Genomic DNA, 20,400 nt, shown 5'->3' with positions numbered 1-20,400 from the left:
ATTTATATACCCCTACCAAGTTAAAAAGTCAGTATTATTTTGGTTTACCTGCTTATTTTTTGGGAAACCCGATAATAAAAAGTGGTTAACAGTCTCCTTAAAATGTCGACGACTAAACTATTTTTAAATCAATCATTCCACAGTACAGAGAAATTAAATAATTAAAGGAACAACAACCCGTTTTACTATTATGAAAATTTTCATACATTATAATTCAACTTTCTTTAAGCAAAAGCACTTTATTATAAAAACTTATGATGAGAGTTCTTAATACAATGTTTTTGTGAATAAAAATTATGACCACGTGGAACAAGAAAGTAGTTTATTTTAACTCGCTATTTGGACATTTTGACTTTTCCTTAGTTTTTTATTCATCGTTAGTATATTCACATATCTTGCTGAAAAAAATGGAAGGAATAATGAAAATTGTTAAAAATTAACATGTAATAAAATATAATTTTTAATCTCTTTAAATTAGCTTGTAACTTACCATATTTGGGGGCATTTTATTAAATGGTGTAAGGAATTCAACTTTTCTTAGATAAACGTACCTCATAAAGTTTGTACCTGAAACAATTAGAGAAATAATGAATTAAGTAATATATTAACTCATAAAACTGTGTTGTTATCGATGTGAAGGACATAATACAATAAATATTCTTGTCAAAAGAAAGCCAAAGTTTTAATATAAAACTTACCAATTCTCTATTAAATTATACGCTGAGGAGTAATATAAAAATATACCCGAATCCATCTTGGGGTTGCTCTGAAATTAAATATTTTTTTCACAACAAAGAAAACCATTAAACTAGTTTCAAAAAAAAATAATTAGCAAATAATGATATAAATAAAAAATATCCTTTTTAAAAGAAAACCACATTTTAAAAAGAATACTTACCAATTTATGATTAAACTATATGCTGAGGTGTAACAAAAAATTTCCAAAAATATTTGATTAAAGTAATACTAAAATAAGGTATTAAAAATCAATAAAAATGTCATTAAAACGTAAATATTCTAGTGAGAAGAAAGCCAATTTTTTAAAGAAAACTTACCACTTCTCTATTAAGTTATACGCTGAGGAGAAATATAAAAATTTGCCCGAATCCATCTGGGGTTGCTCTTAACTTAGATATTTTTTTACAACAAAGAAAACCATGAAACTTGTTAAAAAAATAATAATAATAATTAGCAAATAATAATATACATAAAGAATATTATTTTTTAAAAGAAAACCACATTGAAAAAGAAGTCTTACCTATTTATCAATAAACTATACGCTGAGGTGTAACAAACAATTTTCCAAATTCATCTGGAGTTACTCTGAATATATATATGAAAATATTGAATATTTATTTTTTACATTGAATAATAAAAATTAAATTAGATAAAACAATTTCAATATACTTTCCATTTCAGCATTTTTTCCTAAATATTGAACATTCTTAATAACTTTTTTCTAAGCTACCGATCATCACTTCGCCATCGTACATCTCATCGCTAAAATATTAATAACTTTCATTTCAAAGTTTTAATAAACAAACACCAATATATGTCTAAAAAAAACAAAATATTCCATACCTTTATATTCCCTTGTTACATACTTGCTAAAAAGATGCAACAGCCCACGCCAACGCCAACTATACAACTGAAGCATGCCAAACAAAACCAAGCAAAACCAAAACATTCCTACAACAACAAAAACCCATGTGCCTTCATTGAAAACAACACCTCATCCAGACAAATAAACCATTCGCCAATAATAAACACACACACAAACCACTGAAAGAACAAAAACAACCCCACGCTCCGATATACACAACATCCCATTATTATTGCATTGCATGCTCTCACTCTCAAAAAAATGCAAGTAACATCATCTTTACATTAAACATATTCCAATTTGACGAGAAAGATCTCTGTACTATGCATTAGTTCATCGCATCTGTCCACAATTTACTCTAAAAACAATACTCTTAAATGCATATCAGTATAAGAACGATGAAACGTTTAACTTAAAATTAGCAAAAACTTCATGAAATGATATCTACCCATTTTTGACGAATATGTCTATAAATTTAATTACATGTGAACTAAAAATATTTCATTGGGAAATTTTTTACCAACAATTATTAACCATAGGAATTGTCAGTAAGAAATTGCTATCCACTTTCAAGTTCATTTTTCGTAAAAAAATATTTTCTCATACAAAAAAATCTTATAGTAAATTGCAATTATTATTTAGAAAATACTTTACATTTCACAAGTAGTTGTATAGCATAACAAACGAATTTTTAACTACCAGTTAAGAAATTTTTTAAGGAAATTTCCATCGTATTTTGTAGGCCATGAACTAAACGATTGCTACTTAGAATTTGTAAAATTTCCTTTCGAGTAGTTAATTTTCGTTGAAGATACGAAAAATGAACTAAAATTCTGGAAAATTCTTGTAATAAATTATTGTAAAAATCTTCTTAAATTTACGAGACACTTTTTTTTCTGTGTACGCACATAAATAATAATGATAATAACAATTAACTATAAAATTAAAAATTAAATATATGGGAGCTATACCTAAATCTGAACCGATTTCAATAAAATTTGGCACGCATAGCTACAATGCTAATTCTACACCCTGTGCAAAATTTCAATTAAATCGGAGTAAAAGATTGACCACTGTGGTCATATGAGTGTAAATCGGGCGAACGATATATATGGGAGCTATATATAAATCTGAACCGATTTCAATAAAATATGGCACACTTGACTACACTACTAATTCTACTCATAGTACAAAATTTCAACAAAATTGGGGTAAAACTCTGGCTTCTGGGACCGTATTAGTCCATATCGGGCGAAAGATATATATGGGAGCTATATTTAAATCTGAACCGATTTCAATAAAATGTAAGCAAACTTTAAAGCAAAACTCTGGCTTCTGGGGCCATATAAGTCCATATCGGGCGAAATATATATGTATATGGGAGCTATATCTAAATCTGAACCGATTTCTTCCAAAATCAATAGGGTTATATTCTGAGCCAAAACACATACTTGTGCCAAATTTGAAGTCGATTAATCGACCAATAGTCCAATTGGACTAAAACTGTGACCTAGACTTTGATTACAAAAATGTGTTCACGGACAAACGGACATGGCTATATCGAGTCAGTGGCCCACCCTAAGCATTTTTGCCAAAGACACCATGTGTCTATCTCGTCTCCTTCTGGGTGTTGCAAACATATGTACTAAATTATAATACCCTGTTCCACAGTGTGGCGCAGGGTATAAAAACACAAGTGGTTAAAGAAAAAAAAAATTCGCGGAAATATTTCGATTGTTGTTAACAACTTTTATTTTAAAAATATTTAATATCGAATTTGTTGACGCGGCAATAAACGTGCAAATTTTGGGTATTGGTTTTTTCAATCGAACAAAATTTATCGGAGTAAGATATAAAATATGCAGAACATTTTTGACCAGTCGAAATCACTACAAGTGACCCTAAAATATTGGGCAGCCACTATACGTAACCTAAAATTCAGTAAATATTTTTGTTTAGGATGCACTAGCTTGGGGCTTTATTTCTCTTACTCTTTGGCGGCTTATTTCGCCCAGGCCACATGTGTTTCTATTTATTCAGCGTGCTGAGCGAAAGCTTAGAAAACTAAATTTAACTAAAAGGTCGAAATATGTTATACACTGAAAAAAAAGCATACTCGGTTCCAAAGATTTTGTCTTTACTTTAAAAAATTTGGTATTGATTCCGAGCCAAAGAAGCGGAGAATACAAGTAAGGATACTTTTAAGATACAATTCTCTTTTAAATTTAGGTTTTGTGTACTTGCTTCTAGGAAGCAAATTTTAATTTTTCGCTTTCTCAGCTTTTCAAAGTCCTTTAAAAACGAGTTAACGGCAACTTTATTTTCCAAATTAGGACTTGACTTCCAGTAGAAATTATGCTATGTTTGAAGTAAAAAACTTCTTTAAAATAAAGTTTTGAAAAACATGTCCTATATTTGAATGATTTTTTGCTTTGTAGTAAAGATGCAAAAAGACAACAAATTTAAAGACAATTTCGTTAAATTTGAAGAATTTTTCTGAATTATTAAAGTCAAGTTGACCTTAGCCTATAAATTTTTTCTTTCATGTTAAGATACCAATTTTTAAGTCAAATCACTTAATTATAAGGACAATACGACTTCATTGAAAAGTTTATCGACTTTTGGAAAAGGAAAATAACTTTATTTTAGAGAAATGCGTCTTCTATGCTAAGCAAAATTTGTATTCGTATTTTAAAGACATCTTTGACCTCACGACAATATTTTTTTCAGTGTATAGAGGAAAATTCGTTCTTTCAAATGTTTCAAATATGTTTCACATCTGACCAAAAACAAATTTCACAAATTGCTTCATTAAACGACATATGAAGATATATGAAGAAACTGGTAATATGATCAGTCAACCAATATTTTTCAAAAAGGTTTGCCAATCAAAAAGTTGACAATTTTAAAATCGTTTATGAGTTAATTCCAATAATTACCAAATTCATACATCCTTTTTTTTGTCCATCTCAAATTACACCGTATTGTCGCAAAACTAACCCCTTTCACAAATGGCAAACAAAAAGCAGAACTAGTAGTCCGTTTGGCGAAATGGAAAGCACTCCCCCATTTCTATGAATCGGAAAATGAAAAAAGGCCTCTCATTGACATTTTATAGAATGTCAACGGTTGTAATTGAATGCCAATTGTATTCAAAAGAGAAAATGCAACAAAGGCCAGGGCAAGATTTATTGCCCATCTCCAGAAATCATTCAGCAGTTTTGTGGATAGGGGAAAGCAAAAAAACAAAAAAAAAATCGAACCATTTAACCCATTTCAAACCAGAGAAAACCCACCATAAATGAATTTCCAACTAAAATCAGGCATATGTGAGATTATAACAATAGCCGGGTAGCTTTTGCTTGTCATGAATGAATAAAGTGAACTCAACGAGGTAGGAAAATGAGAAGGGTTGTGGATTTATCTATTATACCTCCCCCACCAGGATACGAGTAAACATTTCCTTGTTGTTTTTCGTTTTTTTTGCTCTCAAAAAAAGAAGAAAAAAGGGAAACGGATGTTAGGATGTAAAAAATAACTTGGCACGTTACTTACGCACTCCCATCATACTCGCAGCATACCAAAGGAAAATATGCATAAAACTTTATACGCTGTTTCCTCTCAACACATCATCAGATTCCTTTATCTTCGGAAGTACGGTGTTTTCATATATAAGACATGTGTCGTACACGTACAATATAAGCATAGTTAATAATTTTGTCACCGTCCGTTCACGATTTTGGAACGTAATTTTTTCTAATAGTGTATTCATGATAAGCTGTCCATTACATCTCTTTTAAAGAGAACATGTTCTCTTTTTGTGTTCGTATCGTTTTGTTCACTCTCTTTTTTTGGTGCCATATTTTTATGTCCAACAGTGCTCTTTATGTACTCTATTTCAAAAAAAATCCTAGATTGATGGAATTTTATTTATTTAGTAGGACTTCGCCACAATTGTTCGCCACTAATTGTTTACTGGGTTAAATATGTTGACAAGTTAAAGGCCGGAACACAATTGCGACGTTTCGACGTACGGCGTAAAAATTAGAAATAGATGTAATTGAACGTACGACGTAAATACGCCAATACGTTGTCGTGGTCAATTTATTTTGTTTATTTTTTAAGAAAATGTGATTCTTTTTGTTTTTTATTGTTTTATTATATATTTATTTCGTTGTTTCTATCATTACACACAGAGAAGAGACTGGTTGGAATTCGGTTGTAGCTAGAAACATTCTATATTTAGAAATATATATAAGTTGTTCATATCAATTTTCAGTATTTGCATGTATTTGTTCGTACTTATAACCATTTGGTGAGATTTTCAACAGATTTTCTATCGTGTCACAAGAAAAATGGTTGTGCCAATCAAATCTACCTCATTTTAATAATTTTGATTCAAATTGGTTGATACGACCAACCGTAAAAACATTTCTTAACTATCAGTTTGTAGCCACCATTTTCATATAGTAGTTACAGCCGAATAATATTTCAGATACTTTTTAAATGTCATTTGATGTTATTCAAATTAATTGAAGAAGAAAAACGTTCATATTTAATATAGAAATTTTAAATCGAGGAATGTGGCAAAATTATGTAATTTTCACCATGGATGGGATCGCAACACATAACGAATCCTCTCAGAAAGGGATGTTTCCTGTGGACAAAAAATTGAAAACATTGGTTTGTATTAAACATATTTTTTAGATAAATCCAACTAACTCCATGTTCCGAATTTCTAGCATGTATGGCAAATAAACATGGAGAAGTGCATCAACTTGAATCTTGTTGGTTCCGATACTCTCCCAAAGAGATTGGTTCAAATGGTATACTTCCCGAAGATAAATATAAAGTTTATACATATGGAAACTACATAAGATTCTGGACTTATAAAAACCATTTTTGGTTGAGTTTTAGAGGAATTTTTAACTTCTTCTGGAAGAGTATCTGCCTATCATAGGATTACAAATCTAAATTTTATAGATCTTTACCCGAGTTTAGTTATGAGTACCATAACTAAACTCGGTAAATTTTACTTCTAGTCACGTGCAATTTGGGTGATTAGTGCGCTTTTTTCCATGAAGTTAATTCGGGAGACCGGTGTAAATAAGGATTATATCAAACCCATACCGGTATAAAGTAAATTTGACATATCAATTCATGGTTCTAGATTTACAATTTCAGGAAAAATGTGTTTTACATGTAGACTTCAAATTTTAATCAAATCGGATAAAAATGCCGGTTTTCTAGATTCAAGAATTCAAATCGGAAGATAGGCCCTAATTGGAGTTAGACAAAACCGACACCCTTTATATACCACACACATATTTGCGAGCCTATAATACCTTTAGATTTCAATTTTCATATCGGATAGAATTACAATGTCTTGATGCTAAAGAACGCAAAACATGGGCCGATATAGCCCATTTGCAAACTTGACCTGCCTGCAGACAAAAGAATTTCAACTCGATAACTTCATTATTGTAGGCTGTAGCGTGATTACAAAAGACATTTGATCAAATACATTGTTTTTCGATTTATACTATACATATATTTAAATAAAATCAAATATGTATAATATAATATTTAATTGAGAAGAAATTGGTTTATACTTTGGTCATGAGCACTATTAAGGTCGGGAAGCACAACCGAATGATGAAGGTAGCAACAACCGATATCGTCGGCAGACGCAACCAACGCCATATGAGATATTAGTTGTGTCGACCGAATCAGTCGGGTGGCACAACTGCCCACTGGTAGTTGCTACAACTGCCAAAAGGAGGTTGGCAATAAATTCGATTGTCACAACCAATCTGTATTCTCTGTGTAGAAACTATTATTATTTTAATTTTAACATCAATAAAATTATTAATTATTTAATAAAGAATTTTTTTATTGTAAACTCTTTTTTAGTTAAAATGTTCTCTTTTTTTAAAGCGAAAGTTCTCTTTTGAAAATTATCCATATGGAAACCCTAATTCATGAGTACTACATTTTTCACCTCAAAACTGTAGTACTCATGAATACACTATTAGAAAAAATTACGTTCCAAAATCGTGAACGGACGGTGACAAAATGAAATAGAATACACTATTAGAAAAACATTTCGTTCCAAAATCGTGAATGGACGGTGACAAAATGAAATGGATTCGTTCACAAAAAATCGTTTTTCTTTGGCCATGAGAGTCTTAAAATATTTGTTTGACTTGTTTATGGTAACTTCGTCGGTGGTACAATGTGCTAAGGCGACTGCTATGTAACAGACAAGCCAGGTTCGAGTCACGGTAGGGGATTTTTTGTTATACCCTCCACCATAGGATGGGGGTATATTAACTTTGTCATTCCGTTTGTAACACCTCGAAATATTGCTCTAAGACCCCATAAAGTATATATATTCTGGGTCGTGGTGAAATTCTGAGTCGATCTGAGCATGTCCGTCCGTCCGTCCGTCTGTTGAAATCACGCTAACTTCCGAACGAAACAAGCTATCGACTTGACACTTGGTACAAGTAGTTGTTATTGATGTAGGTCGGATGGTATTGCAAATGGGCCATATCGGCCCACTTTTACGTATAGCCCCCATATAAACGGACCCCCAAATTTGGCTTGCGGGGACTCTAAGAGAAGAAATTTAGTACATGATGTCAGCATATGATCTCTAACAACCATGCAAAAATTGGTCCACATCGGTCCATAATTATATATAGCCTCCATATAAACGGACCCCCAAATTTGACTTGCGGGGACTCTAAGAGAAGCAAATTTCATCCGATCCGGCTGAAATTTGGTACGTGATGTCAGCATATGATCTCTAACAACCATGCAAAAATTGGTCCACATCGGTCCATAATTATATATAGCCCCCATATGAACCGACCTCGGATTTTGCTTGCGGACCCTCTAAGAGATGCACATTTCATCCGATCCGGCTGAAATTTGGTACATGGTGTAAGTGTATGGTCTCTAACAACTATGCAAAAATTGGTCCACATCGGTCCATAATTATATATAGCCCCCATATAAACCGATCCCCCGATTTGGCTTGCGGAGCCTTTAAGAGTAGCAAATTTCATCCGATCCGGCTGAAATTTGGTACATGGTGTTAGTATATGGTCTCTAATAACCATGCAAAAAATGGTCCACATCGGTCCATAATTATATATAGCCCCCATATAAACCGATCACCAGATTTGACCTCCGGAGATCTTGGAAGACCAAAATTCATTGATTCAGTTGAAATTTTATACGTGGTGTTAATATATGGCCTCAAACACCCATACAAAAATTGGTCGAAATCGGTCCATAATTATATATAGCCCCCATATAAACCGATCCCCAGATTTGACCTCCGGAGCCCCTTAGAAGAGAAAAATTCATCCGATTCGGTTGAAATTTGCTACGTGATGTTAGTATATGGTATCCAGCAACTATGCAGGAATTGGTTAATATCAGTCCATAATTATATATAGCCCCCATATAAACCAATCCCCAGATTTGACCTCCGGTGCCAAAGGGGAGAAGCAAAATTCATCCGATCTGGTTGAAATTTGGAACGTGGTGGTAGTATATGATATTTAACAGCCATGCCAAAAGTGGTCCATATCAGTCCATAATCATATATAGCCCCCATATAAACCGATCCCGAGATTTGGTTTTGGAGCCTTTTGGAGGAGCAAATTTCATCCGAGTCATTTGAAATTTGGTACATTGTACTAGTTTATGGCCGCTAACAACCATGCCTAACTAGGTCCATATCGGTCTATAGTTATATATAGCCCTCAGATAAATCGATCCCCAATCACAAAAAATTGGTCCATATCAAGTTCATAATTGTATCTAGCCCCCAATTCTGGCTCTCTACCACGTATGGACTAACTCACAATTTAGAGAACGATGATAGGAAGTTTTAAGATACCACAACCCAAGTAATTAGATTGTGGATGGCAGTATTTCATAGAAGTTTCTATGCAATCCATGGTGGAGGGTACATAAGATTCGGCCTGGCCGAACTTACGGCCGTATATACTTGTTTTGTTATAAATTCGTAACCATTACGTTTTCAGATCGTGAACGCTGGTTATTGTTTTGACAACGCATGGTGTCATTTTATCGTTGTCAGTATGACACCACATGTGTGTTGCTTCACCTTCATGAACGGATCGTTTTGAAATGAGCACGCCGTTCATGATTTGTTCTATGGGTGTATGCCATCTACCCGAAGAAAATGTTTGTAAAGAACATTGCCTCTATCAGTATCTTAAAGAACAGTTTGTCTCGTCGATCTGGGGGTGATACCTGAAACGGGCATTTCGCTGATACGAAATTTTACCATATTTTTCAAGAAAAATATTTTTATGAAAAAAGGAAATCATTAATTGGAATGACTATTGTGTCATATATTTAACTCTGTTGCACATTTGACCAAAAACAACGTGTTGATGATTCTGAGCGGTGTTTGGAGCTGTTAACTCGTAATACACCCGAGTTTTTCCGTCGATATGTGACAATGGATGAATCATGGCTCCATCACTACACTCCTGAGTCCAATCGACAGTCGGCTGAGTGGACTGCGATCGGTGAACCGTCTCCGATGCGTGGGAAGACTCAAAAGTCCGCTGGCAAAGTAATGGCCTCTGTTTTTTTGGGATGCGCATGGAATAATTTTTATCGATTATCTTGAGAAGGGAAAAACCATCAACAGTGACTATTATATGGCGTCATTGGAGCGTTTGATGGTCGAAATCGCGGCAAAACGGCCCCATATGAAGAAGAAAAAAGTGTTGTTCCACCAAGACAATGCACCATGCCACAAGCCATTGAGAACGATGGCAAAACTTCATAAATTTGGCTTCGAATTGCTTCCCCACCCACCGTATTCTCCAGATCTGGCCCCCAGCGACTTTTTCTTGTTCTCAGACCTCAAAAAAATGCTCGCAGGGAAAAAATAGCCCAAATTTATTGAACCTTAACACAATGCAGCTTGACAAGTAAACGACATATGACATTAAAATTTTCAGTAGTGATGTAAAATTTTATATACTTTAATCGGATACTAAGTATTTAAAAAAAATCAATTTTCAAGTAACAAGTTGGCTGATAAGTCCCCGGTCTAAGAAAGAAAAACACATTTTTTTGTCAAAATTCGTTTTTATTATTCAACATAGTTCCCTTCAAGAGCGATACGACGATTATAACGATCTTCCAATTTTTTGATACCATTTTGGTAGAACTCCTTCGGTTTTGCCTCAAAATAGGCCTCAGTTTCGGCGATCACCTCTTTATTGCAGCCAAACTTATTTCCTGCGAGCATCCTTTTGAGGTCTGAGAACAAGAAAAAGTCGCTGGGGCCAGATTTGGAGAGTATGGTGGGTGGGGAAGCAATTCGAAGCCCAATTCATGAATTTTTGCCATCGTTCTCAATGACTTGTGGCACGGTGCGTTGTCTTGGTGGAACAACACTTTTTATTTCTTCATATAGGGCCGTTTTGCCGCGATTTCCACCTTCAAACGATCCAATAACGCCATATAATAGTCGCTGTTGATGGTTTTTCCCTTCTCATGATAATCGATAAAAATTATGCCATGCGCATCCCAAAAAACAGAGGCCATTACCTTGCCAGCGGACTTTTGAGTTTTTCCACGCTTCGGAGACGGTTCACCGGTCGCTGTCAACTCAGCCGACTGTCGATTGGACTCAGGAGTGTAGTGATGGAGACATGTTTCATCCATTGTCACATATCGATGGAAAAACTCGGGTGTATTACGAGTTAACAGCTGCAAACACCGCTCAGAATCATCAACACGTTGTTTTTGGTCAAATGTGAGCTCGCGCGGCACCCATTTTGCACAGAGCTTCCGCATATCCAAATATTGATGAATGATATGACCAACACGTTCCTTTGATATCTTTAAGGCCTCTGCTATTTCGATCAACTTCATTTTACGGTCATTCAAAATCATTTTGTGGATTTTTTGATGTTTTCATTGGTAACCACCTCTTTCGGGCGTCCACTGCGTTCACCGTCCTCCGTGCTCATTTCACCACGCTTGAATTTTGCATACCAATCAATTATTGTTGATTTCCCTGGGACAGAGTCCGGAAACTCATTATCAAGCCAAGTTTTTGCTTCCACCGTATTTTTTCCCTTCAGAAAACAGTATTTTATCAAAACACGAAATTCCTTTTTTTCCATGTTTTTCACAATAACAAAAGTTGCTATCTCACAAACTAATTGACTTACAGACATCAAATTTTGACACGAATCATTTGAAGGTTGGTACTATATAAAAATGATATGCATTTAATACTAGCGACGCCATCTATGTGTCAGACCGGGGACTTATCAGCGAACCTGTTAATTGCCATTGGTAGAAAATCCTATAAGGAATTCTAGAAATCAACATGCAAAACAACACCGAAATGTTCTTGAATCCCCACTTTGGAATACCGTAGCTCATATTACATGGAACCACTGTATTCCGGAAGAAAGAACAAATTTACTTTTATTTCTCATCATTCCGTCACCAAAGAAACCGTGTATGTCATTACTTTCAAAGTTTAATGGAATACATGCCTCATAGTTGGTATTTGCAAATAAATTATTGTTTGAAAACAAATTTCTGACATTGTTGCATATAAGGATAAGGCACAAAACAACATATATATGCAAAAAATTCCCCCATTTGTGGAATATATCGCGGATGATAATAACCGTCTATTGATAACAACCCGCTTATTAAACTAGGTATAGAATGTCAAAAAAGCTTTAGGGTAGGAGAGATTTCGTCTAAATTGGGTTATTCATGCAATCGAAAAGGGGTGAAGTGAAATATTCATCTACGTTTTCATAGGAAATTTGCATGCAATAGCAAAGGAACAATTTAAATTGAAAATTATGCCAACAATGAAATTGAATTAAAAAAAAAAAAAACTCCTCTCAATTTTTGCAAAAATGAAAATGTTATGTTTTTTTTCTTCTCCCAGGAATGTAAGTATGATGTACGCATTGCGTATTCAGGATGTTGCCTATTAGAATTTATTACAGTCTCTTTTAACCGATTGTCATGGAAATATCTCTAGACTCTTTCGTAACGGAAGTTAATAGATATCAGGCAGGAATTTTCTTTCACATTGTAGACGAATATGCAAAGGGGTGAATTTTTATTAAAACTAATTTAAAACAAGTTTTTATTTTTTTATTAAATTTCTTATATTATTCCGACCCTCAGTTTGGGTTCGGTTCCTGCTTCGACCGAACACCAAAAAGTTTTTCAGCAGTAATGCTGGTGACATTTCTGAGGGTTTCAAAGCTTCTCTAAGTGGTTTCACTGCAATGTGGAACGCCGTGCGGACTCGGCTATAAAAAGCAGGTCCCTTGTCATTGAGCTTAACATGGAATCGGGCAGCACTCAGTGATAAGAGAGAAGTTCACCAATGTGGTATCACAATGGACTGAATAGTCTAAGTGAGCCTGATACATCGGGCTGCCACCTAATCTAACCTAACTAACCCTCAGTTTCACAATTTGGTATTCAAGTAAAATGTATCTTAGAGGTACTTATCAATAAAACCATGGTCGCACATACAAAAGTGCTATTCCGTCTGTTACACATCTACATATATATTTAATGTACTTATATTCTTGATCAGGGAGAAATCTTGGGACACTCTAGGTTAGGTTAGGTTATGTTAGGTATAGTGACCGTCCGATATTTCAGGCTCACTTAGACTATTCAGTCCACTGTGATACCACAGTGGTTAACTTCTCTCTTATCACTGAATGCTGCCCTATTCCGTGTTTACCTCAATGACAAGAGATCTGCTTTTTATAGCTGGGTGCGAAGGACGTTTCACATTGCAGTGAAACCACTCAATATTACTGAGAAGGGATAACCCACCGCTGAAAACCTTTTTGGTTTTCGGTCGAAACAGGGATTGAACCCACGACCCTTTGTATGCAATACGGACATGCTAATCATTTCACCACGGTGGCTCCTTGGACACTCTAACATGTCCGTCTGTGTATTGTAATGACGCTACAGCCTTCAATAAATGATCTATCGTTCTATATAGATTGGTACGATGGTCGTCCTTTATATTTGGGGATTAGAGAACAAAAATAAATATTAATCATCGAAAATCCCTTTATTGTTTTTCATAATATTTCCCTTTAAGATCAATACACTTTTGCATGCGTTTTAACCAATTGTCGAAGCACTTTTGCCATTCTGATTGAGGTATCCCAAAAACATGCATTCTGGACACAGCAACCGCTTCTTGTGTTTAAAAACGTTGACCTCTCATTTTATTTTTTACGTACGTAAGATGACTAATTAAATACTTGCAACTGAACAAAACTGAGGAAATCCTGCCTCAGAGATATATGCCATTTTCTACTTTACGTAGCTTGTCGGCATGGCTGTCGTTGATTTGTGAAAAAGTTCAATAGGCAGTAGTAGCAGCGGTGTCGTAAGTTACGTTCTTTTATCAGAAGTGGGATATCAGAAAAAATTCTTAGTTGTCAAAAAAAAAAAATTGTATAGACATTTTTTGGAAAATATAATATAAAAATAATGGTATCTTTGAAGAAGAGTCGGCAGTCTTTGCGGCTCCATCGGTGGTTATGTGGTGTCCCTATATTTAGCCCATCTCGTCCGGATTCAGTTTCGCCTGGTGAATGGATTGTAAATGTGGGGCTTGTTAAGAATTTATTTAAATGGGACGAAAAGCCACAGAATTTAACGCTGCCATAGGGAACTGCCATAGAAGAAACTCAAGGAACTACTAACCAGGGCTTTTCCCTGTGCAAAAACATGAAGCTGATATATATCTTCGGTTGATGTGCCGCGTAAAGGATCCACACATTAATGACGGTACTGCGTATATTGCTGAAGTTAAGACGCCATTAGAGAATGGAATGGATTGTTTTGGTTTCATGCACTTATGGTAAGGTCGCAAGTATAGCATTGGTTGTTCAAATGGAATTGGACAGGATGAGAAAAGTTTGTTTCCTGGATGTATTCTAGGTTGATGGAGTTTGGATTTTGTTCCCTGGTTATTACTAGGTTGAGCGGCTCTGTGGAGGTATTCTACATTGAGCGATGGTTTGCGTAATTTTGTTCCCTGGTTGTTGCCAGGTTGAGCGGCTCTGTGATTGTAGTACACATTGAGCGATGGCTTATTTGGTTGTTCCCTGGGTATTTCCAGGTTGAGCGACTCTGTGATGTTGATTCACATTGAGCGTTCAATAATTTAGTGTTCCCTGGACGTATTTAAGGTCGAGCGGTTTGTTGGGTCTGTTACAGAAGTTTTCTGTAAATGAAGATTGAGCCATGATCACTGAGGACAGTGATTGTACAGGATGGTCGAGTTATAAGATGACTAATTAAGTACTTGTAACTGAACAAAACTGAGGCAAATCCTGCCTCAGAGATATATGTCATTTTCTACTTTACGTAGCTTGTGGGCATGGCTGTCGTTGATTTGTGAAAAACTTTCAATAAGCACTAGTAGCAGGCGTATCGATAAGTTACGTTCTTTTAAAAGTCAGGATTATACGGCGGAGGACCCACCAAATCGTTGTTTTGAGTGCTCAAAAAATGCAGTTTTTTGACCGACGTGTGAGAGCTCGCATTGTCGTGGTGAAGAGTGCTCCGTGTTTGGTGGTAGGGTTTCCAGATTTCTTGGTGGACAACTGGCAAAAAAATAATTGTGTGCTACACAGAAGTAACTGTTTTACATTGTTCTATTGGTACCATTGCTGTTCTCTTCACTTTCCTGCTCATACCCGTAAATCCACGTTTCATACCCTATCACGAAGTAATAGACGTGTTTATGCCGCGGTTGTATTTTTGGAGCAATTCCTTGGACCAATGAACAAAAGCCTTTTTTGCGCGATTAACAAATTGTGTGGGATCAAAAACGAAAACATTTTTTGACGGTCAAATGTTCCTGCAGTAGTGAATGTATGCTCTCAAAAATTCTAAAAAATAATCGCACTAAAATGTTGATGATTTGATTCGATTTTTTTGGCGAAATGAATCTTTTAGGTTGCTGTAAACATCACAAATAGCGCTCGTATGTCAAAATGTTCTGAGTACGTATAACCTCAAAAAGTCAAGCTTTACGATAGAGCTGTCAATTGGCAAATCACAACACTGGAGTTGCCAATTCCGAAATATGAAACACAACCTCTCATTTTGTCTGCTTTACGCAGGCAGTTGATTCAATTGCGTAACAATTCCGACAACAAACTATTCGAAGATTCCTGGGGGTCACATTGGACAGTCTTTTAAGTGCCCGCGCCACTACAATTTGTGAAAAGCTCCGCGGTCCTCCAGTTACTTGCCGGCATCACTTGAGATGCGGACAAAGAAATCTGGTTGACCACATATAAGGGAAATGACAGGTCAGTGGTAATCTATGCAGCGCCAGTGTGGACACCTCAGACAAGTGATACGCAGTGGAAAAGCATACAGATCTATCAGAACTCTGCCCTTAGAACTGCGACAGTACACCCCCGCATCATCTTTATGTAGAGACTAAGATTCTTCCCGAGCGTAGACACAATTACACATTGTGAAAACAGTATCATCTGGGTTCTTATCGCAGTCACCATCCACATCACCCTCTTATACTCTTGCAGAAGCTGTGAGAAGCTACAAGTGGTCATCGAAACTCGACCACCGTCAAAAGTATCCGAAGAGACACATTCCACTCGTCCCCGTCATCATGCTTAACCAATCATAGGGAGCCACCGTGGTGCAATGGTTAACATGCCCGCCTTGCATACACAGGGCCATGGGTTCAATCCAAGCTTCGACCAAACACCAAAAAGTTTTTCAGCGGCAATTCTGCTGTCATTTCTGATCCTTTCAAAGCTTCTCCAAGTGTTTTCACCGCATTTTGGAACGCCGTTCGGACTCAGCTATAAAAATGTCTCTTTTCCATTGAGCTAAATTGGGCAGCACTCAGTGATAAGAGAGAAGTTCACAACTGTGGTATCACAATGGACTGAATAGTCTATGTGAGCCTGAAATATCGGTCTGCCACTATACCTAACCGACCCGACTCACCACCAGGATCACTTTGCATGCATCCCACCTTAGTTGCAGTTCCACTACCTGAATAGAGGTGATGTACCAAAAGCTCATACCAAAAATTGATGATAACACAACCCATTGTTACAACAACAACTTGACCATCGCTTTGTGCAAATTTATTCAAATAAGCGAGATTAGCGAATCGGCCTTCGATTTTAGAATCCTGTTAGCTGTGTGCAAAGATCAGGGGGGTTACTATGTAATTCGATAATTAATTTTATTCGAGAATTGTTTTCGATTCGAATTTTCTTTCCTACTATGTAATACTAGGGCTGTTTTCTTTTAGCACTGGATGCAACTTTTGTATGGGCTATCCAGAACATCGTTGCACTGGTGTTCTATCCAGAACATCTCATCAGTGCAAGTTGCGCCGATGTTGCCAAATTATATTTTGATAAAGTGACGCTTCTTCGATTCACAATAGCAATTTATTGTGACTAAATTATCGAAAAACATGAAATTCAAAGTGGTACAGTGTCATAAATAAACAGCTGATGACAGTGTTGCATATTTTTGGAGATGTCCTGGATGAACGAGTACTCTGTTTTCTTTTAGTCCTTTACGGCTTAAGGTATCCAGTGCTAAAAGAAAACAGCCCTACTATCGAATTCACCAAAAGGTGTTATAAATAACGTAAAATGGCACCACTTACGAATAATAAAAAAGGTGACAGCATTGTCAGCGACTGTCAAAAGTTGATAAACAAAAAATACAAAAATAAAAAATAGTAAATACAATAAAATGGATAGTGTTGCTTTGTGGTTTAAAAGAAATAATGAACGTGCCGAAAAGAGAATATTGAGAGATGGCATAAACATATCATCGCTTTCGGATAAAAAGTAATAAATATGAATATGTTTTTTTATTTAACCGCCTGAATGAGTGTGTTGTTAGTTTTATTAAAAATTTCAGATTGTCAAAGAAAGCTTTCAACTATGTAACATAATGGACAACATAAAGGATGTGTTTGCCCCGATAATATCAACACCAAATTGGTCAAGATCGTTTTGCTGGATTGGCGCACACGACGAGTGGGTGCTGGAGGGCAAGGAATAAACGGACGAGTTGTTGAGCTCTGTGGTTGTTCAGCTCCTTGTTCATCGTCAACCGTACACACAGGTAGCTGGTTCTCCAATAAATTGTTGTCTGCGGTAGATAAGCTGGTTGCTGTATTATTTATGCCGAATTTATTGGCACTCAAGCCTTCTCCAGATTCTCTCATACTGAGAACGGCAAAAAAAATATTTTACAATATATTATAACTAAAGTTAATATTTTGTTGGATATCCTTTTTGTTTTAGAACTGCATTTAGACATCTTGGAGTGGATTCGACAAGTTTGGATGTTAATTCTGGGGATATTTGATCCCATTCAGTTTTTAATGCTGTTTTGAGGTCCTTTACGTTTCTAATATCGTATTTTTTTAATTCTTCTTAAAAATTGACCATTGGTTGACAATAGGATTGAGGTCTGGGCTTTGGGGTGGTGTCTAAAGATATTTTGCACAGTTGTACAGGATCCAAAGTCTGGAATCTAGAGCGGTGTGTTTCGGATCGTTGTCCTGTTGGAAGATAAAGTTCTGGGACAAACCTAATTTTACGGCACTCTGTTTCAAGTTTTGCTTCCAAATGTTTATATAATCCTTTGCTGTCATTATTCCATCCACAAAATTAAGGTTTCCAACGCCTGCTGCGGAAAAGCACCCCCATACCATCACTGATCCTCCTTGTATGTACGAATTAGGTTATGGCGTGATAAGCATGTATTTTTCTCTCGCCAAATTTTTATGCGTCCATCGTATACTTTGATGATGAATTCTGACTCATCAGTAAAAATAACTCTTTTCCAGAAGTTAAAATCTTCATTTTTGTATTTTTTAAAGAATGTAATTCTCTTTTGCTTATGAAGCCTGCTGATAATAGGTTTTCTGACCGCATACCGGCTCTTAAATCCACATTTTTTAAAATAATTTCTCACTGTCTGGAGGGTAACACGTATTCTAAAATGTTTTTCTAAACTTACAGCCAGTTATACCTCATTTACTGTCGGATCGATGAGAATTTGATGGCGAAGGAATGAACAGTGTCTCCTTGATAGCTTGGAACGGTTAACTTTTCGACGTTGTTTTTTTAACTGGCCACAAGTTTTGAATTTTGAAATAATATATTGTATTGTAGAAGCACTGCGCTTCATTAATTTTGCGATCTCACGTAAAGATTTTCCACTTTTATGCAGATCTATTACAATTTTTCGTTGTTCGTCCGAAAGTTCGCTTGATTTTTTACCTATATCGATTTTCGCGTGCTACTTGCAGAAACAACACTAAATTTGATTTATTTCGATAACACAGGGCTCTATAACCAAAATGCAAAACACCAAAACAAAGTTTTGTTAAAAACTCCCATTAGAATGAACAATAAAAACAGGGATGTCAAGTGTACGAATACGGGTTTTGTTTCAAATATCATCTTCATCTACACTAGAATTGATGTAACACGGTGATATATTTTTTTGTGTCGTTTGTATTTTGCATAAACAATATTAATTTGAAAAACTTTTTGGTTTTGCTATTACACACCTTAAGTTTATAGCGATTTTCCTATTTCATCAAGGGTGTACGAATACGGATTTTGCATACTGTATGTTTTTGTGGTCTGACCAAACCTATAAAATATTCTGTTTACTTTTATTGATAAAATACAATTTTTGAAACCAACATACTTTTTTCCAACCTGACACATCACGTACAGGTGGACCCATCATGTTAAGATCGCATTCCAATCTTTTCCACAGTATATGGGATTTGGTATTTGCATCGGGTGACTTCAAAAAACTTTTTGCCAAATAAGGATGCTTCGACATAAAATCCACCATTACCTCAAAATTAAGAAAAAAAATTCGGATGAGAAATAACAATTTCGGATGAGAAATAACAAAATTAACTTACATTTTTCGCCTTTTCGTTAACTCAATAGAAACGAATGATATTTTTTCGAAACGAACATTGACATTTACAACCGTGATACATAGTTGCTACATTTTCGAACATCGAACAGAATTTCCGATTGTAAAAAATTTACATCTCGAATTCGCTTTCGATTGATGTTATTATCAAAATGAATTACATAGTAACCCCCCAGCTTCCCCAAGCTGCTACAACAACATATACTATGAATTTATGGTACATGCCCAGCAAACAAAGTGTCCCCAAAAGTAGTGTTAATTTTCTTTTTGGATCCGGGTGTGGTGCAAAATTGGCGCAGAAGCGATAAATTTAACATGAGCTTGTCATAGCACGGATGTCTACCATTTCAACATCTGTTCCACTGAATTTGCAGCATTTCGTAAGGTGTGTGATTCAAATTCAGTGCTTTGGATGTGAGTTCAAAAAATGTTCTGATATTTTGTCTAATAAATAATTTTTAGATTTTTTCATGATATTTAATGCATTCTAACGTTTGTCTGAAATGTTTGCCCTTGAAATATTTTTAATGGAATTATCATTTTTTTCGACAAAATTTAAATAATTTGTACCATTTTATTAATTCGATTTTATTAATTACAGTTTTTAACCTATTTGAAACAAAAAAATATTCAAATTACCCATAAAAAAATATGAAAGTGCGAATTAAAAAATGAATAAACAGAACTTCCTGTGTAATTAAATAAAGAACATTTTTGGGAGGACAGAACAA

General features: G+C 35.4%; 1 protein-coding gene across 1 annotated transcript in view; it reads right to left on the bottom strand.

Moving 5' to 3' along the window:
• aralar1 (calcium-binding mitochondrial carrier protein aralar1) overlaps positions 1 to 20,400 on the bottom strand; it is a 510,884-nt gene that overhangs the window by 45,222 nt on the left and 445,262 nt on the right. The window lies entirely within an intron of this gene.

This window comes from Haematobia irritans, chromosome 1, assembly GCF_050003625.1.
Source record: "Haematobia irritans isolate KBUSLIRL chromosome 1, ASM5000362v1, whole genome shotgun sequence".
Classification (NCBI taxonomy): Eukaryota; Metazoa; Arthropoda; class Insecta; order Diptera; family Muscidae; genus Haematobia; species Haematobia irritans.
This window is presented reverse-complemented; position numbering and strand designations above follow the sequence as displayed.